A 24,386-nucleotide genomic window follows, 5' to 3' on the forward strand; every position below is an offset into this window, starting at 1 on the left:
TTATTGATTGTAAGGTTGCAAACATTAGAGGGCATGATAGTCTAATGTCAAGCGAACTGCATGCCGTTTAAAACGTTCTAGTGAACATTAGTTGTACCAGAAACACAGCAAAGCAGGAGGACACAGCAATAAATACCATTTACAAAGTTGTGAGAAACTGAAATCAGAATAACCAGCGATGTGGCTGAGCAGCAGAGCAAGCGGCTCACAATCAAAGTTTGCAAGTTCAAACCTTGGTTTAGGGGTCGAAAATATGAATATCTCTTGCGGTCGATAAAATTAATATCGCTTTGTGTGGGGAAGTAAATAGTCATTGTCCTATGGCGACGTTTTCCCCCAACATAGGAATGTGGAATTTCCATCACTGGCTCTGCAGGGCTGTATATGGGAAATGAACACCAATGCCTCAATGCTCATTGTGGAAGGAAAACACTTTGACTTTTGACTCTGCTGCTTGCTAAGTTATTATAGCCGGTAAGCCTCCTTTAATATCAGCATAATCATTGTGTCGTGAAACGTGACATCGCACCTTGGAAAATCACAATCGCAGAAACCCGAGAAAAAATACGGTCAGTAATTTACATGTAACTTTATATGCGTGCGAAGCTTACAGTCTCGGGGTGTAGCAAGTATTGTCAGGAGGAAGACAACCTTGGGGAATTCGACGGGTTATGTATATGTATACAGTGTCAGTTATGGGCAGAGTATGCATATTTACATCCATCCATAAAAAAAATGTGGATGCTGCCTGGGTATAATGGTTAGCATACTGCACTTGCAATCCAGAGGTCATTGGTTCAATTCCACCTTCCAGCACGGCAGTTTATGGAACGTTGACATTTTCTTAACACCCGCTCCCCCCTCGCCTCTGGTCACGCAGCAGTATAAATGGGTTCACGACAATTAGTCGATCGGCCGGTGGCATGTGGTGGGTTAAATTGTGGGTATTCCCAGCTCTTCCAATACACCTGGACAGTTTGGATGAATAGGCCAAAATCGCCTCAAGAGGACAATAGATATTTAGCGGATGCCAGAGAAATGCACAAGAGTGCATGTTTGGACCAGGCCTCGACTGGGTATTTCAGGCCATGTGTTCTATATTCATAGAAGACGACGGCAGACATGGCTGTGGCCGTTAGATAGCACCGAGAGGTAGAATGTTTAACATCCAGAACTGACAATCATTTGACCACCCTCATATCCATTGTAAACTGCCTAATCGCACTGCCACACCTCAGGTCAACCTGTTGTTCAACGACCACTTAAAACCGGTGTCTAGGTCAGCTGAAGGTCACACACCATGGACACAACATGACACAAGAACGTCAGCGAGGTGGCTTGACCTTCAATTGTGATTATAAATGTCTTCACTTTGACTGTTAAAATGACTGTGAAATCGGTGGGGCCACAACTATTCACGTTTGGCATTGATAATTATTGACTTTCCATAAAACGACTCGAGCGTGACCTCGGTTAAGTGAAATGCATCTTGCAGATGAATGTGGAACAGATTTGCAAGAGAGTTAATGTTATCACGAGCCGTGGCCAATCCTATTTAAACGGGGACTACAGGTTCATAAACGGTTTGAAAAAGAAACCAACTTCTGGTCGTTCTACTAAAAATGACATTCAGCCCTCAAGCGGACATTTTTTTGAAACTTAATTATAAAATCTGAATATTTTCAATTGCACTTTTTTTTTCTTTCAACGAACCAAATGTATTATTCTGCCTCTTCCCCTGCAGACCACAAGTCATCTCCCTGCTCACACAAAACACAACACCCGACTCTTGGAGCCATAAGTATAAGGTCAAAAAAGAATATGGTCATTGCTGGAATATGAAATGAGTTTCCACATGTAATATGCAGAAAGGCCAGAGAAAATGTGTATATAGTCGGATTTAGATGTCTACTTTTTGGCTTTCTCCCACACAGATATGCTTTTGTATTTGGTCGGATCGAAAGGTAAAGGTGCAGCCCTGCAATTGCTCGCCTCTCTATTTTAACTTTTTGATTCCAGTCTGTGATCAATAACTGCCTTGAGATTCCGTGATGTGTTCTCCAGTTGTCTCCCTACAACTGATATCTTTACGTACGGAAACACAAGAGTGAATCTGTGCTGGTAGTGAATAGACCAAGATGACGGCGCAGCCCTGCAATTGCCTTCTAATGCCACTGCTGGCAGAAGGTCTTCCACGAGAGAGAGAAAGAGTGCCCCTTTAGAGGCCGGATGTCTTAGGTGGAAGAGGTGGGTGTGCCCACACTTTGCCTCCGTACTATTAGCTGTGTTTATATCCCATCTATACTGCTGGCTGGACAGAGGCTGGTGGCATTTAAGAACCAGCGAACTCCGTATTACAAGTTCAGTAATAATAACTGTCGGCCACCGAAGATTTACTTTAGTCACAGCCGTCCATTTTTACAATTCTCCGGATTCGCTGTAAATATTTGAGGCTCCAACAGCCAAACTAGAGGCAATGTGTCGATTAGCTTAAAGGCAGTAAGTGTATCTTGAGAAACGACCCAAGCCATCGGAGATGAGCTCCTTCGTTTTTTTTTTAAATCCTTTATATTAAGTTCACTTGCTTGCTTGCACGCTTACGACCGTGCAAATCTTTCGGTCGTTTTTTAACCCACTTCCCGTGATCCAATCGAGCTGACATTTTGCACACAGACTCGTTGTGCGTGACAATTTATTTTCGTGAAATTTTTTTTCCAAAATTTTCCACTTTTTAGGAATTTTTTTTCATATTTAATTTAAAATACCAATGTGATAAAAATGAAACTCTTACTCAAGAAAAACAGAAATGAATAATAAAATAAAACCGATGCCACGCATATAAAGGATTTATAGTGAAAAACTTTGTTTTTACGGGTACATTTTTTAGTATTTTGGAGGGACAATCGTTTACAAGACAGGCAGTAAAAACCAAAGCAATGTGTTACAGTTGTTGGGAATTCGACGGCGACAAAAAAAAAATCCGCCAACGCACGCAGATTCGGCAATCACCTCTTCTTCGCGCATCAGCAACGCCGCGGTGCACTCCAAAAGAGCCGTAACGTCGCATTCACAGTGACGCAGGAATAAATAAAATGACGACGCCGCGATTGGCAAGTCACCAACGCGCCAGGCGTGCCGGGGTAATGACATTGCTGCCACGGCAAAAAGGCCACTCGTGAAGCGCCCATCAAATTGAGCACACGTGTTTTACCGCAATAAGTCCTTCGTGAGGACTGAGCCCAATCGGCTCTGACGGGTTTTGTTGGGTTTTGTTTGTCGTTGGGAGTTCGTTAAGGGCCAGAGCATCGGCACACAACCCACGAGGTGCTGTGAAGGGTCTCCTCCGGGCACTGCGAGCAGACATCATCATCGCAGTGCGCTGATAGCGCACGCTCAGCGAAAGTGCTGCACCGTTGTTTTTTTGTCGTTGTACGTTTGTTGTTAACCATTCGCCTGACCGCCGCTGACGAAGGCCATTCGCCCCTCTCCACCCGGCGGTGCGGTGATCTGTCGCAAACTCAGGGTCACAATTCGATTCAAGTAACCGACTCCTCCTCATCTTGAAAAATGTTTTTACACTACAGGCGAATGGTTGTCGCCTCTAGCAGCGTGACGCAACAAATTTGCGGGTTTAAGAATAATGATAAACCAACGAACGGATGAATTGTCACATCTGTAGTGTAGGTGCCCTAACCCTGCCCCCTCCCCAATGGTCAACTGATATCGAAGGCACCCAAGCCACATTCGAAGCCCCTGCGTCTCGTCCCTTGGCGCTGCGCACGCTCAAACACGCCGCCATGCCCGTTATTAGGCCATTAAAAGCAATTGTGCTCGTGGACGCGTAATGTTAAAGTGGGCAATCCAGGACCTCCACAAAAAAAAACAACAAATGAATGGCTAATGTACATTCACAACAGCTTGCTTAGTCTATGATCCAGCCGCAATAGTTTTTGTTTCGTTTTCATACACGTACAAATATGATTATTACAATCACGTAACAACTGCTAATTCCACGCAAGTTGCCAACGCACGGGGTCGCGGTGCGTGGCCCACCGCCACGCGAAAGAGCGGTGGGCGATTCGGAACGCTGCTTGGAACGACGCAACCACACTGACTTCACCAGCCGACCGTGGAATAAACAAGTTTGAAGACTCGTGCACACGCGTGGATCCTGCAACGCTCTCGAGCACGCGTTGTACCCTCCGAAGCGTTTAACCCTCTCCCGTTGCCGACGACGTACGTGCAGGACGTGCGCGTCATCGGCGCTACGCCTCTCAACGTCAAATTAACTACGATCCGCGTGCGCGCATTCCGAGATTCAGAGATGAATGGGACCCCCCCCCAACCCTGCAACTTGCAGACGTCTCGAAACGGGAAAGGGTCAATTAGCGATACCAACGCTGCCCTCCGAGCTGCGCGATGAGATGCAGTCGTAAGGCGCGTGACGTGTGACATCGTCGACTTGGCCGAAAAGGCTGAACGGTTTCGTCCCGTTTAGGGCTGATTTTGAGTTTTTATCGCCGTGTTATGAGCAAAAATCATTGACCTAATTGACCTGTTTCTATCGGGCGAGTCGCTAACAGCAACGTAACTTCGTGCTGACGTCTGGTTTACGTCAGATCATTATTAACGCGTCATCGTGCCCTCAGGTTGCAGACAGATGGCGCAGACCGACAAAGCTAGTGCCTGATAACACTTTCATCCATTGTTGGATAGCATTAACAAAACGAGCGTATGGAGTAGGGGGGGGGAAATGTATCTAAACCAAAAAGTGCGTGCGGAAACAGTCCGGCAAGCTGACCTCTTGTCACCACCGACGATAAAATAACGGCCGGTCCATTTGCGGCGGGGAGATTCCCTCTCCGTGTTTGGTGTGATAACGAAAGCGGTCTCTGAGAGGCCTGGCCAAAAAGGGTTGAGGTCCCATCCATAACTGTCCAGAGGTGTGAGTTCTGACGGATGGCAGGGCTATGGCTCATTATGCCAGGCTATTAAGTTCAGGGGACAGTTTCTCCTCTTTATTTATATATATTATTTCACAAGATAAAACATGATTCGCCTGGATTCTTTTCTTCTTCCTTCCATCAGGTGAGCAGCTCGAGGCTTCTCTGACAGGCACCGCCCCAGATGTGGAGGATTTGCAAGTACAATTTTTCATTTCAAGTTTTTTGTAAAAAAAAAAACTCAGTACTTTCATTATTCGTATATTTGACTCTTATTATTATTATCATGACTACTACTACCACTTAGGTATCCGCGGTTGTGCTGTACAGGTCTCTGATGTGTTTTTGAGTTGTACCCCACGTTCAGAATGTTCTATGATGTTTCACTCCGCATGCTGGGAGCTTATTTAGAAACTGACTCAACCACCCACCCACTCAACCACCAAAATATCCACTCATACACCTACAAACTCATTCTAGGAACCACCCACGCACATACACACTCTCTCATCCACTCACTCCCTTCCTCACCTATTCTCTCACCCACTTACCCACCCACCCACTCACCCACCAACCTATCCACTCGCCCACCTACAAACTCACGGAACCACCCACGCACATACGCACTCTCTCATCCACTCACTCCCTTTCCACCGATTCACTCACCCACCTACCCATCCACCCACTCACCCACCAACCTATCCACTCACCCACCTACAAACTCACTCACGGAACCACCCACCCATCGACTCACTCATCCACTCATTCCCTCACCCACCTACCCACTCACTCGCCCACCTAATGACTCACTCACTCCCTCGCCCACTCACTCAATCGCCCTCCTACCCACTCACACGCTCGCCCACCTACCCTCTGCTTCACTCCTGAACAAGCTTTTAGCTACGTGGAGCAAAGAGTTGAACATCAAGCCAGGCAACACGTGGTACAACCGGAAAACACATCGGTGAACCACGCATATATATGTGTCCATTATTATCTAAAATGTGTGAGCTCACTTAAGTGTCAATGTAACTTTGTTGAGGCCTGTGAATGTATCTGCAATAATAAAAGACAGAAACTCAGGTGGCAGTATACTGGGAATACATCCTAGTATTTGCGTGCCGTAAAAGGCGACATTTGCTCAAGCACAGCTGAGTTTACCGAAAGTAACCACCCTATGGCCAAAAGGGCACAGGGAAAGACCTCCAAAGTGACTGTGGAAGACTTGAGGGCAGCCGTACATTAATGGGACAAGACACGCGTGACTTTCCGTCCATTTCAGAGTTCACAAAGGCACGGGCGCGCGCGTTTTTTTTTTGTGTTGCAAACTCATTTTGGTCAAGATTAACAGCGGCGCCGCCACGATTTCAGACGTCTCAGACACGTTCAAGGTGTGGGCAATGGTTCGTGCAATGGTTCGTGCAATCGCGACGAAGTAATGTTTGTGTGTTTTGTTTTATTTGACCCGGGGCATCGTGCGCCAAACCAATTAGGAACTGCCATGCAGAGGGAGATGATTTACCCACCCCTTTGTGGTCAGGGAGACATGCTCGTGTGAATGCCACGCGGTCAGACTCCGCGCGCCGAGCTTCATTGCGAGTGCCACACTAATGACACTCAACCTAAATGCGCGAGAGCTCCCTCTCAAACTGTTGATAAACATCGTCAAAAATACACCGCGCGCGCGTCGATGTGTTTGGACGATTTTACAGCTTCAACTGCGAGGTTGTCTCACTTGTCAATAAGTATACTTATGAATAAATACGCGCATTTGGTATTCGCGCCGTTGGAACTGCGCAAGACCTTCAACTGCCCATTCGTGGAATGTCACATTCTGTTCTCCCGTGTTCATGCGTGTGTGATACTGGAGGGGAGCGGTGGCGCAGCGGTGAGTGCGCTACTCTACGAACCCGGCGACCCGGGTTCCATTTCCGCTCACGGTCAACACCAGTGACTGTTATCTGAACTGGTCCTGGGTCTCCCCTAGGTCGACTCGGCCTCAAATGAGTACCTGGTGCAGTCGTGGCTTTTTTTTCCAGGCTACAGTCTACATTATAGACTGCCAGTACACTCACCCAGTTTAACCATTGTTACAGTCTACATTATAGACTGCCAGTACACTCACCAAACTTAATAACCAGGCTACAGTCTACATTATAGACTGCCAATACACTCACTCAATTTAACCATTGCTAAAGTCTACATTATAGACTGCCAGTACACTCACCAAACTTAATAACCAGGCTACAGTCTACATTATAGACTGCCAATACACTCACTCAATTTAACCATTGCTAAAGTCTACATTATAGACTGCCAGTACACTCACTCCGATTAAGAACCAGGCTACAGTATTATTTTTATTTATTTTTATTAACTTTATTTTCATTATTATTTTTCTATCTACGTCACTTTACCGAAAGAACAAAAGAATGTGTAAAAATCGCCACTAGGGAGACAAAGGCTGCCATGCGTGGTTCTGGCGATCCGCCCCTCGTGTGTCGTGCCGATCTTTATAGGTGCTCGCGAACAGCACTTGCCAAAACAGTCTGTTAAGGCTATACGGGGGATCTTTGTCTTTGACGTTGGAGGCAATCACACTCCAACAACGTTGGAGGGCATGGGAGCGATGCTCTCAACAACGGTCGGAGTGCCCGGTGGCTAAAACGCATAAAGTTGGTGCAGTACAGAGCACAATTGGTGCATCTGCCAGTCATCTCAGTCAGTCAACCCATGGCACCTGGGTCTGTCCCGTGACCTCCTGCCAGTGGGCCTTCGACACTTTACGTGACCGCAAAGTGCACCTAGCATGGCACAACTGCCGTGGTGACGTCACCGCCATTTAGTGGTGAACAATGGTTGTTATTGTTGTTGTGCTTCTTATCCCTGTGTTGGTAATTCAACCACCAACTCATCCAATAACTCACACACTCATCGACCTACCCACCCACCCACCTATACACTCGCTCACACACCTACCCTCCGACACACTCACTCAAGAATACAAAAAACCTGTTAATAAAGTAGAGAACATTTAAAAAAAACATGACCCAGGTCACCCTTCCAAGAGGCAACGTATCATGCATCCCAATGGGTGCATTTCATCTCCTGGTTAATTGCAGGGTACAAACAAACTCACGTATTCCTGACAGAGGTAGGTAACAGGCATAAATTGTGCAGTGTGAAAGGATAAGCCAGATAACATGCAAATTGCTTATTTGTGTTCAGAATTTTTATTTAGTGATTCTTCGAGATGGCTATTGATTGAGCATGCATGGTTGGTCACGGCGAGAATGCTCCATATAATTGGTAGGATTTTTGTTTAAAATATTCAAACGGACAACACATACGTGATGTTGGTGTGAAAAATCAACTTCAACCGATAATAACAGCAATGCTCTTCATGTAACCAGTACCGCCTCCCTGAATGTTAAGGATCGTTCCCAGGAGGATCCTGCATTGGGATGCGTGGCCAATTACATTACATTGACGAGTGTTTGCCTTCACGCCGGATGAAATCAGAGAAGATAACGCTCAAAGCTCCACACGGACGAATTCAAGAATCAAATACTTTACTGCAATTTCCTTGCCACCTCGAGCCTAGAACACCTGTTTTTCCAATACTAACCAAGCTAAATGCCTGCTTAGCTTCCAAGATTCTAAGAGATGATCAGGGCACATGCAAAGTTGTATGGGGATGGACAATCCCAACACAATCTTCAATAAATGACAAAATAATATGCTGCAATATGATTGGAACTCAAAATATTGGTCAATAACACTGTGGCCTTAACATATATATATAGTAGGCAACGTTTGGACAATTGCTCTTCTTTACAGCATATTATAAAAATGGAGATGCGTCATTATATAAAATGTCCCGTTTTTTTTATTAAATGTATTTTAAGACCGTGTTAATTGAAAAATGCGTATTGCTCGTGCACGACTGCCAATGCATCAGCAGCAGCATCACTTACCAATGTGCAATGGTGATGGGATTTTATTTTTTTACATAAAACCAACACACACAGTGAAAACTCCCCTAAATTGACTGGATTTCAAGTTGTTTTTACATATCATGGAGCACGGTAATTTGGATGATTTAATGTAGATAATTAAAATTCAATTAAAAACACGCGTCTACTTCATTTAACGGGTAAAAATTGACTCCGTATCGGCGGTATGCACGGTGCAGTCAGTGGCTTTATCGTCATTCCTCATGTTTCAATTTGGATAACAACAGCGATCCTGATTAATTCTCTCAGCCTCTCGTGCCAACCAACAGTCATGTGGCGACGAGCGAAATGCATAAAGCCCGGAGTCAAGCACGATGAGCTACGCGCTCGCAGGCAAAATACATTTTGGCCACCATGCAATGCGCACGCTTCGCCCAACAAAAAAATACATCCGGGGGGGGGAGGGGGGAAGGTAGAGCTCAGAGGTCAGAGAGCTCAGCCGGCACCGCTTGAAGCCTGGGTTCGAATCCAGGATGTCAGCCACATGTGCTTAATCCAGGTCCTCAAGTAAAAGTAAATTAGCAGGCTTCACCCTTTCTGGCAACAATACGGGTAAGTGTTAAGATGTTCAAACACCAAATAGACACACCTATTACAAAGCACAATGTCTGCATTAACCACACACACATGGTCATGGTGAAACATGCGTACAGATATGCCCTGATAATCTACGCATTGTCCTCGAAACTTATTTGTCTCTTCATGATCGTGTTTCATCAGTGCTGGACCAGAGAGCGCCAAAAGGTGAGTGGCACACAGACGATGCAGACGCTAGCTCGGGTTAAGCAGTTTTTTTAATCTACAGGACCCTTTTTTTCCAGTATTACGATGATTTAAAAAAAGCAAAAAAGGCTGTACCCTCTCTGGCAATAACACAGGTGTTAACATTTGTAAATACTAGATAGACACCTATTACAAGGCATTAAGTATGAATTAAACACGCATGCTTGTGGTAAAACAGGTGATCAAGTGTAATCAGTTGATGGTCTCAGTGTGACCCGCCCATGCTGGACACCTGTGAAGAACTTCACAGCTCATCGGATTCCTCCGGTCTTCATAAAGATTACAAAAATGCGTTGGTCACCAAAGACTGCGCTTAATTTGGCCACATTCAAGCTGCGAGGCTTAAAATGTCGGTTTGACCGGCGTGCGATGGACATTACCCGCACGCTGGTCAAGAGCGGGTGGAAAAGTGCTGCCCCCTTACTGCGTTTGACCAGAGGTCACCTGTAGGGTGCTCAGAGGTATCTCCGTGACATCCGCTTCTGTGGGCCATTCTCCAACATGAAAGATTGCTTCTAGATTTGAAGCTTTCGTGACTGCAAGGATTCATATTCTTAGGTTTTTTCGGTAAAGTCACGTAGGTAAAAAAATTACAATTAATTATTTTATTTTATTTTTATCTTACTCTTATTAATTTTTATTTTTTACCTACGTGACTTTCTTGAAAAAACCTAAGAATATGAAAGATTGCGCTGCTCTGCGAGAGATCCGCAAGGATGCATTTTCTCGTGATGCAACGCTGACTGCATAATCTTGATGAAATCGGGAGGAGGGGGTGGCGGGATTCTTTAAATTTTATTTTGCAAAAAAGCAAATGTACATCTTTAGCTTCCTCGTATTCATAACGAGACTTTAGAGCTCCTTGTTTTCTATTCCAGTGGGACCCACCAAGATGTGGCAACTTTGTGTTGACCCAGGAATGGGTGGCGAGGCAAAACTAAGGATATGCATTCCCCTCCCGTAACGAGTGCAAAGACATGCAATTAGAGGCATTTTTGAGCATTCAGCACCTGACTATCGGCCCGTATTTCTCATGGGACCGCCAAAAAGCGAGATACGTATTAACGTACTATTTAATAAGCCTAAAATGAGCTCCAAACTAATTTACCTTCATGTAAATCAGTCCTGTTCTCATGAGAAGCGGTTGCCTGCCAGAGCGGGCGGGCGAGGATTTTTTGCGATTATTTCCGGCTTTTCGTTTTGCCTCGCAGCCGAGTCTCCTGAGCATGACGGCGTGCTTGCGTGCGAGCGAAACATGTACATCCCCCTCCCCTGCAACCTTTCGCGGGCTGTTGGGCTGATGGGCGGTCAGGACAGAGGTGGGACGGTGGGGTGGGAGCTTTGCTCAGTGTGGGCATTCGTTTGCACGCATTAGCGACGACTTTGCGGGCGGAATGCGACTCGTAAAAATGTTGCCAATGCTATGCAACGAAATAGGATTGTGACAACGAAGGCACTCCATGGCATCTTAAGCGGGCAGAGAGTCGCGAATGTGGGTGCCATTGATATTTACTTTTGGGGTTCTGTGCTGGGCCCTAGAACCACAAGTTGAGTGCGGCTCGATAGAGATTTGGTATGTAGCCCAACAACAACCAAGATATTGGCAGGGTGCAAGTGACCAGCCTGACCCGTACAAAGGGGCGCATCTAAATACGATCCTAATTATATTATTGGTTCTTTCGGTAAAGTCACGTAGAAGGGAAACAATAAAATAATAAAAATATAAAACAATAAAATTATCACGACGTTTCGACTGCAACACAAGCAATCATCATCAGGTGTGAAAACCACAGCAAGAAAATTTGAAGAAAGTGGCGTTTTTTTTCTTAACGTCAGCGCCACGGACAGCGCTTTGGCAGTTGTTCAGATGGACGAGTCCATCTATGTTCGGGAAAGAGGAGGGAAGAGAAATAAAATAGTGGAGAAAGAGAGAGAAGACTAAAGGTGGGGAGCCAGGTATAGGTTGGGGCAAGATGATCAAGTCAGGGACCGAGTTCAGACGCTGCTGACTTTCACACTTTTCGACAAAACCTTCTTTGAAACAGGAACAAAAATATCTGCGGAAGTGCGAGTGGCCCGGAGCACTCGTCCCTGGTAGGGGTGTCAGGGACGAGTACTCGCAGGGCGCACCCGCAGATTTCCTGAATTAAAACATCCAGTCACCTAACGTGAGCGAACCGACCTCGTGAACGCCCCAGGTGACCACCCCACGTGACCAACTCAGTGCCTCGTGGTTCTCAGCCATATTAAGATTTTGGTATGTGGCCCTTTAGAGCCTTGGACAGACTGCTAGGGCACGTGTGCTGTTAGTGAGCTCCTATGAAGGCCAGCACGGCACATGAGGCGGTGGGAGGCCAACACCACAGCAGGCCGCTTTTTTTCCCCCTCATTTGAGGCTGAGTCCACCTAGGGGAGACCCAGGACCAGTTAAGATAATCGGCACAGGTGTCGGCCGTGAGCGGGAATCGAACTCGGGCCGCCGGGTTCGTAGTGCAGCGTGGCGCTAACCGCTACACGCTACCGCTCCCCCCAAGCAAATTAACTTGCTCTTAAAAGAATGAAATATGGAAGACCAGAAAGCCATCTATGAAATAAAAGCATGCATTTCCCTTCCTGGAATATTTTTGTTATTGTTGTGAAAATGAAATGGTTCTACATGCACTTCGGCTCGCGGTACCCAATTACACCGAGACACAGGAAGAGGGACTCATGGATCTCGGACCAAATACAAATAATGGGCATAATTGGGCAGCGAAGATTGGGTAGCGAGCCCAATCATCCCTCCTTTCTCGGCGTTCGGGACTTACGTCCGCGAGGTTTCTCTACCGCTCTCCCCCAACATCGCGGTTTGTGCTCTGTACCAGACTCCTACGAAAAAAAACATCGAACAAAAAATTAAATGGCTCAACGTTTCCATGGTCACACTTGGTGAGAGCCATCCCTTCCTTGTGGATGTAGACCCCCCCTCCCCGACCTCTCTCTCTTGAGCATCTGTACGTGCACAGCCAGTAGATGCCTCCACGACGGTTATTCGGCCTCCAGCCTCTCGCTTGTATATATTTGTGTGATCTGAAATCCAGAGCTTGGCTGTTACACACACGTCGTTTATTTTTGTTCGTATCTTCTTCTCCGGCAAAACGAAAACAAACAAGTACTGGGATAGAAAGGCAGCGTTATGAGCGGGAGCATGCGCGTGCGCACACACGCATATGCACGCACTCCATCACCACTGTCATCATCGCCAGCTGTGAACTATCCGCTGCTGGATGTTAGGACGTCGCCATCCACAAGCCATTGCCAGCGCACGCGGCCTCGCGATGAAGCAATCCAGCTCCTGTGGCACACAAGACGACCCTTCCTCGTCCTCTCCGCGGTGAACGCCCTCTTGAGCGTGATTCCCTCCTTTGGGGCACCGCGGCGGCAAGATGTTAACTCCCTCGCCTGGTGTACAGGAGGTCGTGGGTTTGATCCCGACTATGACGCCTGCTGTATATTTGAAGTTTGCATGGTCTCCCCGTGGTCGTGTGGGTTTTTCTCCGAGTCATCAGGTTAATTTTTTCCTCTCTACATTTACAAACATGCGCTTAAGAATTTTTTTCTGTGATTAATGTCCACGTGAGCTATCATTTGTGGCCAGGTCGCTTCTGAAAAAGAGCTACATAGCTCAGTGGGCCTTACCTGGTAAAAAAAAAAAAATGTTTAAATATTGCTAATAGTCGGTTGACGCTCCATTGCTAGTCTCGATCACCAGCCATCGTCCTTTCTAGCGATACGTCTTCCCCAAGCCCATTTATTTTTCTCAACAGTCGATATGACGTGTTCAACTCACGTTCGGATTATAGGCGGCAGAACGATGCACTGACCGATCAATTCATATGGATTGCTATGCTTCAAATGCGTGCAATGAATGGCGCGTGTTCAACATCTGCCACGGGTGGTGCTACAACTCGCCGCCACGTGTTTAAAAATATAACAGTTCCTTGAGTCGAATCGTGTTAAGTCATCAAATCTCCGAATAATTAATTCCACCGTGACAAAGTAACCTCGTAAAAATGTTTTTAAGACACACGCACGCTTTACGAAAGTAACTTTTAACGAAAAAAAAGATGCGCGCAGGGGCATCGTCAATATCAGATGCAGTTGCCTTGGCCGTTGCATCCAGCCCCCTCTTAAATTGTAGGTGTTCAACTTGAAGTCGCTTCTTTTTATGTCATCTGTAAAGCAAAAGCCAATGCCATTAAACCACTCAGGCCATGTTTTATCCATTGTCCAAAAATACCGTCCCTCCAATGGCACGGCCAACAAAATACAGAGAAAAAGCCTCAACAGGCCCGCGTCCCATCCTATCACCCAAATCGCCAATCGCCTCCGCAGGTCAGTTAACGAAGTATTGATTTTAACTTTGAACGCACATTAGAGTGATGTGCCTCTTAAACGCAATGCCCCGTATCGTCCCGCCAGTGGTGTACATCAACAGACACTTTCCCGAGCACCATTAGACCTGATACTCGGCATCGAGGGGTGTCGAGAGGGGAGTGACGGTGAGGAGCAGGGGGCACGGGGGGGGTGAGCCTGGATGGGCTAAGTCCCCTTATGTTGATGGCTCAGCTATCTCACTAAATGATGTTGTTGTTGTTTGGCCTAAGCTTCCCACGGCTTGGCAAAGGCCTCCCCTATTTGCTTACATTTCTCCCTTTCCCCAGTGGCTCCTGTCCATTCGTGATCTCCGAACTCTGTGATGTCGTCTCAGCGCTGTTGTCGTCCATTCCCCCGTCTCTCTCTCCCTCTCTGTCTCCTCCCTTCTCTCGGTCTCCACTCCCCGAGTTGATTTGTCTCTGGTCTCTCACAAGCTGTGATGCGTTCTGCCCATTAGCGCTCGATTTATGTGGCTTTAAGAACAGCATTGGTGATCCTTTCTCGTTTCCTTACTTCTAAAATCCCTTTGGCGTTCTCTTCTACTTGCTCAAAAAGATTGCCATGGCTGTTTGGAAAATTCGTAGAATGAAGTAAAAAAAAAGATAAGTACAAAAAATTATACCATTAAGCAATGGGCATTGCAACCATTCCTCAAATGGCTCCCAATCTATTTCAATACTTGGCTTAATTCTATTGACAGGAGCAGAATGGTGTGAGAGAGAAACCCAGATTGCATCTTCACTCATCTCATTTGCCATTTAGGTTGTATTCTGGTTTTCGAAAACCCAAGGGGCAATAAATGTTCATTGTCGATGGGGGCCTGGTTACACTGCAAAAACCAGGCCACACTGCAGCAAAATAAAGGTCAACAAAATAATCTAAACACAACTGCTCCAGGGTCAAGTTTCGAGCGGCAGGGTCCGTACATCAACACGGTATAAACAGCCACGGAAAATGCAACAAGGCCAATAGTACGCATCACATACAAAAACAAGCATTTATAACTTACAGTCCGCAAAGCAGAACAATCAATTGCACGCCCACTTGAAGGGAAATCTGAGGTCTAAAAGTGATTTAAAGCCGGACAAGGATGGTTAAGGTTTTTATCCAACATTTTCGCTCAGTTATTGCAGAGATTAGGGGCGGCCACACGGAGGGAATTTAAACAGAGTTTGCTTCTCATATGGGGTTGACGGGGGGGGGGGGGGGGGTTGCGGGGGGGGGGGGGGTGCGGGGGGGGGGTTGAATTTTATCAGGAACAAGTTGGAGGAGCTTTGAAGAATTTGGGGATTTACCTGTGGGGGTAAAAACATAACTGGAAGATATTTAGCAGCAGACTTATTTAGCAACACTTTGAGGATGAAGATGGCCTCCATGCCTTTGCCTATGTAGGTTGGGGTGGTGGTGGGGGGGAGCTCATGGGAGCATAACTAACGTTCACAGTGATGATGGGTACTGCGGGGGGCATAGAGGAGTGCGGAAATGGAACCGGACTGGGACAGCACAACCCATGCCAACTCTCTAAAGAGTCGAAACATCGAGAGTCGGGGCGGGATGCAACGTTCGTTTCTGTAGAGGAAGCCAATTTGCGTCTTCATTTTGTCTAATTACAAATATGATCGATATGCACAGCAACAGATCGCTTGTGATCGAGAGTGACGCCTACGTATTTAAACTTGTTGATGCTTTCAGGTTGTTGATAGTTGATTAACGAGGGGATCAATTGGCGGCTTCACAGAGAATGCCACGGAGTTTGGTGTTTGCTGTCATTAAGAACAAGTTTGAGATAACTAATGTCCATTTGGAGTAAGTCAAAGCCTCGCTGCGGCTCAGCACACAGAACATCCTAGGATTTGCCAGACACCATCACGGCGGCGTTATCAGCGAACACGTTTAGGGATGGCGTGGATCAGTGAGTCTCCTAGGTTATTGACATGAAGAGAGAAGGGGAGCGGACAATTGATGAAGCCCCAAGGGACACCTTTATTGATAGGGGGGTTCCATTTCAATGTTTTTGGGTTAGATCGCGTGAGTATGTGTCGTAACCCTCCACCACCCGACACAGCCAGTAAGGTTTGAATAATACAGGTAGTCCTCTATTTACGATGGAGATGCGTTACGACGATCCCATCGTAAGTCAAAAATAGCGTGAGTCGAAGATGGCCTAGCTTACCCAGGAGTCTTAAAGAATGGTGATAATTTAGCAAAATAGCAATTTACAGTACAGTACTGGATAAACTATACACTGTATGTATTTATTAATTACAATACTGTATTGCACCGTAAAATGTAAAAAAAAAAAAACGAGGAAAATTCTTAGCCTACCTATATGAACTGTAATTTAATAGAAAGTTTTTTTCAGGAAACAATCCTATCTGCTATAAAAAAAAAAAACTTTTAACAGGCATTGAAGGTATCGTATCGCTATATCGCTATATCGCGATCGTAAGATCGAAATATCGTAAGTCGGACCATCGTAACTCGGGGACTATCTGTATAGGTTGCGAAAGCCAATGTATTAAATTGACAGGGGGTTCCTGTTGAGGAAAAGGTAGCTTACAGACGTGTCCTGCTAGGAGGGGTCTGAGTGGTCGTTCTGGAACGAGTTCATTGTAGGATCGGACACGTTCAGCAGTTCAGTTGGCTCCGGAATAAGATGTCGCGATATCCTGGATCAAATACTTTCGATAGGTCAAGGAAGAGGCTGAAGATAGACATCAGGCGTGTCTAGCACCGCCCAAGTTGCACTGAACTTTTCCCTAAAGCCTGATTGTTTGGGGTGGAGCAGGTTATTCTCTTCGATGAAATCAGTAATTTGTATTTTTAGTAGCTTTTCGAAGATGGGGGGGATAAGATGGAAAATCTAGCGGTAGTTATTTGGGTCAGCAGTGGCAACTCCTCCTTTGCGAAGAGGGGGGCACAAAAGCAGTTTTGCATAGCTCAGGCAGTGTCGATTGCTGGACGGAGAGGTTAAGAATATGGGATGTGGGTTCAGCAATGAGGTTTGCCACACATCAAAGGGCAAAGGCAGGGAGATCATCAGCGCCATCTGAGCGTGAGATTTTGTTGTTGTTGTTGTTCAATGCGGTGAGCACGTCAACGACGTCAGAGGCTGGTGTACAATTTCAACGTGGAGGGAGCAATTGGTGGGGCCCATGGGGAGACGAGGAATTGGAACTTCGGAAGGGGGTGAAAGTTTCGCGGAAGATGTGGCCCTGCAGACACGTGGCGGGAGTTAAAGATTTCGGTTGCATCCCAATTGCAGGTAACCATTGAACGAAAGCTTAGGCGGTGGACCGCTGTCCTCGATTTTTAACTTTCAAGGGCTTTTATCGCTTTCCAGAAAAGTTTAGGTTCCCCATGGGAGTTCGGTAAGGTATCTTGATAATCGCGTTTTTTCTTGTTGTTGTTTTAAGATGTCCAGACGCGACGTGTAACCCGGTTTAAAGTTTATACTTCCGTTTAAAGTTTCTTTCACATTGGCTGTGCTGTGCATCGCCCTCCCCCACCCACCCCTTGGGTTGTTGCACGCTGCCTCCATTTTTAAACAAGGTCAAACTCAAGCGTTGTGCTGCAGTCCTGTCTATTAAACTACAAAAATTAAAACAATTTTTTTGTATGACTTCAACTAAACTATAAAGCCATTTTTTTAAATTATTTTACCAGGTAAGGCCCACTGAGATATATAGATTTTTTTTCATAAGGGACCTGGCCAAAAATAATATCTCAACGAAGTGGCTTATCACGTGGACACTTATAGCCACATACTCTAAACGAGTGCTGTTCTATAGTAGTAGGTTTTTACCCTTTAAACTGGTACAAAACTGACACCTTTATACAAGGCATCATGTTTGCAATAACCACAACACAAGTAGTCAAAATGCAAACTAAAAGAAGCAACTCTGATGATGATAATAATATGCACTGTCCAGTGCATATTATTATCATCATCAGAGTTGTTATTATCATCATCAGAGTTGCCACTGGTAAAGGAGGTCTCATAGTGTGAGTGCTGTTCTCTAAAAGAATGTTGTTGACTCTGAATGTCGAGCAAAAAAGCCGGAGGACCCCGAAAAAAACCCATGTGGCCACGGAGAAAGAGACATGCAAACTCTAAATATAGAGCAGCAGGCGTCAAGGGTCGGGATCGAACCCAACCACCTCCTGTACACCAGGCGAGGTAGTCGACATCTACCGAGCCACCGTGACGTACGAACGCCTCCTGCCTCTCCGAACCCCACCGCTGGCTTCCGCTCGCAGCGCAATCCGATTCGGGCTTAACCAGCCGCGATGGTGCGGCACAGCAATAATCCGCTTTGTGACATTATCACCTTCACGCGAACATTTCGTTTTTGGCAAGTCGCTTGCAGTTGATTCGTAGCTAGCAAAAAAAAAAGTGTGGGGGGGGGGGGTTGGTGGGGTAAGAGCTGTCAGGGTGGTGAGAGAGGTGGGGAGGGAATAGTGCGCGGTCAGAGGCGGGGGGAGAAGCAAATAAAATAACCGGAACGGCTTCTGCTATCTCAAACATTAATAATGAAACACAATGCATCATTTCGATTCCAAAAAAAAGTGGCTCGCAATCACGGAGAATGCAATCGCTTACCCAAATCTATTCCGAGGCTCGAAATGTAATTCTATTAACTGCACGCGGCGAGGATTAAATCAAGAAAATTAAAAACGTGCAGAAAATCTAACCGGAGGATCTGTCAAGGAGCAGGTGTAGAATGTACGACGGTGGCTTCTGTGCGTCGCGCCTTTATTATAATGGGCGGCAGCCAGTGCTCCAAGTACCCTTGATATTTGTGAAGTCAGGGACAGAAGGCGTGCGCTGTTATATTAAAAGCTCCTTCAAGAAATCAATTGAGACTCATGAAGGGCGCTGAGCCCTTAAACATCAAGCCATCCCACCGTGGCATCAATAACGTCATCTTCGGCAATGATCTATTCACTGCTGGATGAAGGCCTCGTCGTGATGACGCCATCCATCATGATTCACCCGATGTCACATTCCATCTCGCTCCCGCACGTGCGCCCATTTCAATGTTCCATCTCTAAGGTCTTTTTTGTCTCTGCTATGGCTGCTATTCCATCACCAGCCTCGTGCGTCGGCCGTCATTCCTTCTTGGTCCAAGTCCTTTTTGTTATTTGACAGTCAATAAAAGGTTCCAATTTGTATTTGTTATGAGACCCTTGAGTTGCTCTCTCTGCATCTCGGTGTAACTGCCAGCATGCATCTAAAAAAAACACGTAATTCTCCATGTAATTTTCCGCTATTGTTTAATTTTATTTGTCAGTGTCCATATTTATGATCATCCTTAGGCAGGCTCTATGCACTGATTAAAAACTTTCCTCTTAGGCACACCCAAGTCACTCTGTTGGCTTAGGAAAATGTTGAAGGTTATTCCATGCAGGTTTTGCTGTACTGAACAGGAAAATTCAAACGTCTTCACTCTGATTTGTACGTTATTCTAAAACCTGGGTTGGTGTATTTGAAATGAAAACAATTCTATATGTAATTAGAGAAGTTAAAAAAGGGCTCATAAATATAATTGGTACCATTTTTGACTCGTATTTTGGCACTGATTTTCTTTTATATTACAAAACCTAAAACCTAGATTGATTTTCCCCATAACTTCGCAAAAGTCTTAAAACAGCAAAGCGTAACTCTCGGAAAATATCTTCATTTGAGGATATGTTCCCGATTTTAATATGAATAAAAATTTTGGAAGATGTAAATTTTTGCTTTGTTTTGGATTGATCTGAAAGGCTGACGTCAAGGCGATGACGTCACCGACACCTCTGTGCTCTTCACCCCAAGTTGCGTCGGTTGGCTTCACTCTTCGCACGAAGGCGCGTCGCATTTATCACCTGATGTAAACGCTCGAAAAATCCCCACCCCCCCCCCCCCCCCCAAAAAAAAAATCCCAAAATTATCCTGAAAAAACCCCCACGAAAATCCAACTGAAAATGTGAAATCCAACCCTCAAGTTACACGTATAAACACGTTACAAAAATGCGACTATTTGACAGTTTTCTTGCGAAGGAGATAACGAAACTCGATGGGCTCCCTTTCCTGGTTGGACAAAAGATCGTTGGAAGCTATCGGAGTTGCACGACATCAAGGCAGAGGGGAAACTACCATCAGCTCACGAACGCAGCCAACATGTGGTGCAGCTACATTTCCTTAAATTTTAGCTTTTGCCTCTCCGCTTGTTCCCCGCTGAAGGCGAATTTGCACACGGTATCACGTGACCGCCACGCGGCGCAACAAGTCATACATTACGGCGAGAGGCTATTGCGTCTTGCATAACAGAGCCCGAGACTCAAGGCGAAAAGCCAAGGATGGATTGCATTGAGGAGCGGAGAGAGAGGCGCGTTATATAACAGAAATGCGCATAATTCATTTTTCTCCCTCGACGAGATTGCTCGGAAGAAAAAAAGAAAATTTGTAACCTCTGAATATTCACTCCTCGTGCTATAAATCAGTCGCCAGGGTCACCTCACACTGCCCACTCTAACCCTCCCGACTACCCTCATCTCCCAAAAAAATATTTCATACAAATTGATACAATCCCATTTTATACGAATCATTCATGCAACGCAAATTACAATTGGGGATACAAGTTAATCGGACGGGGGGATGATGTGCCAATGTTGGCCAAGAGGAAGTCAAAATTACTTAGAATAATATGACAAAACGACGTGAATAAAACATTGTCGAATAAAAAGAAAATTGACAAAGCCAATACTATATTCTCCCGATTGCAAGATCCTCTGGGAAGTAAGATGCACCTCAAACTCGTGCCTGGTGTCAACAATATTACATGAATCTAGTATTATAACTTGATTGATTTAGTTGAATTTATACGCACAGATAGACACGGACTGAACAATTCCCAACTCTTAATTTAAAATACACGGGTACAAAAGTGCATCCCGTAAACTGCCGAACACGCGGTGTCGTGCGTGTTCGTTCAGAGAGAGTTAAGGCACCGTTTCCCCAGAGCGTACAGAGGGTTACAAAAATTCGGGGTTTCTTTGATACGAAAAAAAAATATCCATCACGCATTCATGAGAACATCGCGAAAGATGCGCTGTCGCATACATTGAGCCCGTACGATGGTGTTAAATTGGCAAAACAAACGCCTCGACACTGCAGTGCCCAGCCCTTTCTAGGCCCCTAACATTCCGTGTGGCACTCTTTTGAACATCGCTTCATCTCACGTCGACAATTAAAACGGCGAGATTGATTTCTGACGAAAACTTGCGTTTACTATTCAGGTCTGATCCTCATGCCGTAACCCAGGTAATACCTGACAGAGCACCACGAATATGAGAATAAAACCCAGCTCACGACAGCACTTGTGGAGAAGAAAGCAACGTGCGTGAGCGTGCACAGACACGTGGTTTGAGCGTCGATGAAGCCACACTATCATCATCATCATCAGCCATGCTCTGTCCATTGCTGGATGAAGTCCTCTCAAAGCTCATCACCATATCTCACAATCCTGTGACGAAACAATCCGTCTGGCACCTGCAAGTGTGTGTCGGTGCCAGATGGATGAATTATCGGTCCATCTCCTCGGCGGAGGGTTGGACGTGGTCCCTCCGCTAGCTGCCACTCCATTGTTAGTCTCAACCACCGGTGTCAAGCCTCGACTGCCCTTGTAGGGATGTGTCCTACCCAAGCCATTGTCAGCCTACAATATAAAAGTAAGTATTTTTCCCAACGTGAATACCTTGCAGATGTTTCTAATTCTCTGCTGAAGTCCCACGCCACCCCTACCCCCCATGGCATGGTCATTCGTTGATTGTGCTTTACCATACTTCACCACGCTGGTCAGTGCTCGTTGGGGAAGAGAGGGGCCCAGCACTCGGTTAGACATCGCGTGCCACTTACATCGGCTGCGACCGGGAATCTCACTCAGGTCGCAGGGTTCATAGCGCAGTGAGTTCACCACTGCGTCACCACTCCTCCATAGCGCTCTAATTTAAAGTTTCACATTTAATTTAATACGATACTTACTCAAAAGATAATCCTCACTTTAATTTTGCTTCAGGGCAATTGGCTCAAAACACAGAATCTGTGATTCTGCAGCAACTTGATGTGTACAATTATTTAAATGTGGTCGTAAAATCCGTGAATAATCACTTTTAGGTTATGCTAATTAAAACAAGAGAAACAACACACACATCTGTGGGTGATGCCAGGGATCTATGGGCCAGGAACACCTTAAATGAATTTAGAGTTTGCATTGTGTCACAAAGGCACAGAACGCCCAGCGGCCAGAAAGAAACAGCACAATTAACAGTCGTAACAGATAAGAGTTAGCGTGTCATGATTTGAGAAAGGTTAATAGAACTGGGGGAAAGAGCAGCTTGTAGGGAATTCCAAAGCGGAGGAATGCGAGGGAAGAAGCAGACAGAGGCGTTTTGATCCGCATTGCGGCGAGTGAGTAGCTGAGTGAGTTGGTGAGTGAGTGGGTGAGCGATTGGGTGGATGAGTGGATGATTGAGTGGTCGAGTGAGCGAGTGGGTGGGCGAGTGAGCAAGCGCGTCGTTGCGAATCGGGAGTGTGGTTGTTGAACCCAGTGCGGGTGAGATGAAACGGCCAGTCTGGCAGACCGCGTCCTCAACGTGGGTGCGGAGGTGATCAATGATGGAACTCCACAGTAGTAGCGATAGAAAAGTTTACGCAGGTGAGGGAGTGACAGGAGTGGGGAGCGGTGGTGTTGCGGTTAGCGCGATACTCTACGAACCCGGCGACCCGAGTTCGATTTGCGCTCGCGGCCAACAACAGTAACCATTATCTGAACCGGTCCTGGGCCTCCCCAAGGTCGACTTAGCCTCAAATGAGTACCTGGAGCAGTGTGTAAACATCGCCAATGGGGAGACAAAGGCGGCCGGGCGTGGTGTTGGCCACCCACCCGCTCATGTGCCGTGCCGACATTCGTAGGTGCTCGCTAACAGCACTTGCCCCGACTGTCAGTGAAGGCTACACGGGGGATCGCAGGAATTCTCTGACGTCATCTCTCGCAACCTCGCCCAATTCGATAAGTGCGTTAACCGCGGCCGGACGCAACTTCATCAGGGCCGTTCATTGCTGGCCGCTTGACATTTAGGGTTTCTGGCCATGTACTCAGCAACCAATAAAAAAAAATCAACTGCAGCAGCCTTCGAACGTTGTGCTCTCGCTTCCGAGAGCGAAGTGGATATTAATGGGCTGTTGTAATACGCGCGCAGTAGGATGCGCCCATATGGACATTCTTTAAACATCAATGAATTCCTTTAGTCTGAACCCGGCGAGACGTCATCGAGACACAATATGCTTGGCAATAGGGGCCAGGATGATACAAGCGTGCGGAGAAGCAGTAGATCGTAAAAGCGTGCCAATAATCGCAGCAGGCACGCTAACAATACGTGCGCATTAAAATTGAAAGAGATCATTAAAAATGTCAAAATTGGAGAGAGCGAGAGAAGAAAAAAAACTCACCCCATAATGATGAATAACCGTATTAATAAGCGCAATATCTACACCTGCATTGAAAGAAAACACTTTAAAGGGCTAATTATACAACGGGCGAAGCGGTGGTGCAGTGGTAGGTGCGCTCCGCTATGAACCCGGCGACCCGAGTTCGATTCCTGGCCACGGTTAACATGGGTTGGCTTTTGCCATAAACCAGTGCACACTGGTCAGTGTGGTGATGTATGGACACACAAGCCCCATGACCGATTCCGGTGTGTGGAAGCCGCTATCTAGCAGTGGATGAACAAAACTGTAGTCAACTGTTGTTGCTATTTTTCAAATTGTAACGGAAAACATTTTTCACAAAAAATCACGTGGCACATTTTTACAGCACAAAACGAGACGAGCAAATATTTTGTCACAGATATAATAACTACAAAGTGAATCAGACATCAGGTTTACAGTGAGGTTTTACATATCAATGAAAGGTTCATCCAGATGCAATGTCAAAGCCATCACAAGTGCGCGTTTGCTGTCGTGCAGACCGGCTGGAAAGAGGGGCGGGGGGGTGGGCTAAAGCTCTGCAACTGTATTGCAGTTCGCGAAAGCCACAGTAGCCGCGCCGCGCGGCTTCCACACAAATGCACGGACAAGGTGACTTGGTGAAGAATTGAGCGTAGGGAGCAATTGTGGCCCCTGGCAGTACAATGGAGGACAAGAGAACGTGGCTGTGTAGAGTTCTACGGCCAAACAAGGAAAGCG

General features: G+C 46.2%; 1 protein-coding gene across 3 annotated transcripts in view; it reads right to left on the reverse strand.

The window, feature by feature from the left end:
* LOC144948497 (astrotactin-2-like) overlaps positions 1–24,386 on the reverse strand; it is a 469,552-nt gene that overhangs the window by 269,167 nt on the left and 175,999 nt on the right. The gene's annotated exons all lie outside the window — the stretch shown is intronic.

The sequence above is a fragment of the Lampetra fluviatilis genome, chromosome 49 (genome assembly GCF_964198595.1).
Source record: "Lampetra fluviatilis chromosome 49, kcLamFluv1.1, whole genome shotgun sequence".
NCBI lineage: Eukaryota > Metazoa > Chordata > Hyperoartia > Petromyzontiformes > Petromyzontidae > Lampetra > Lampetra fluviatilis.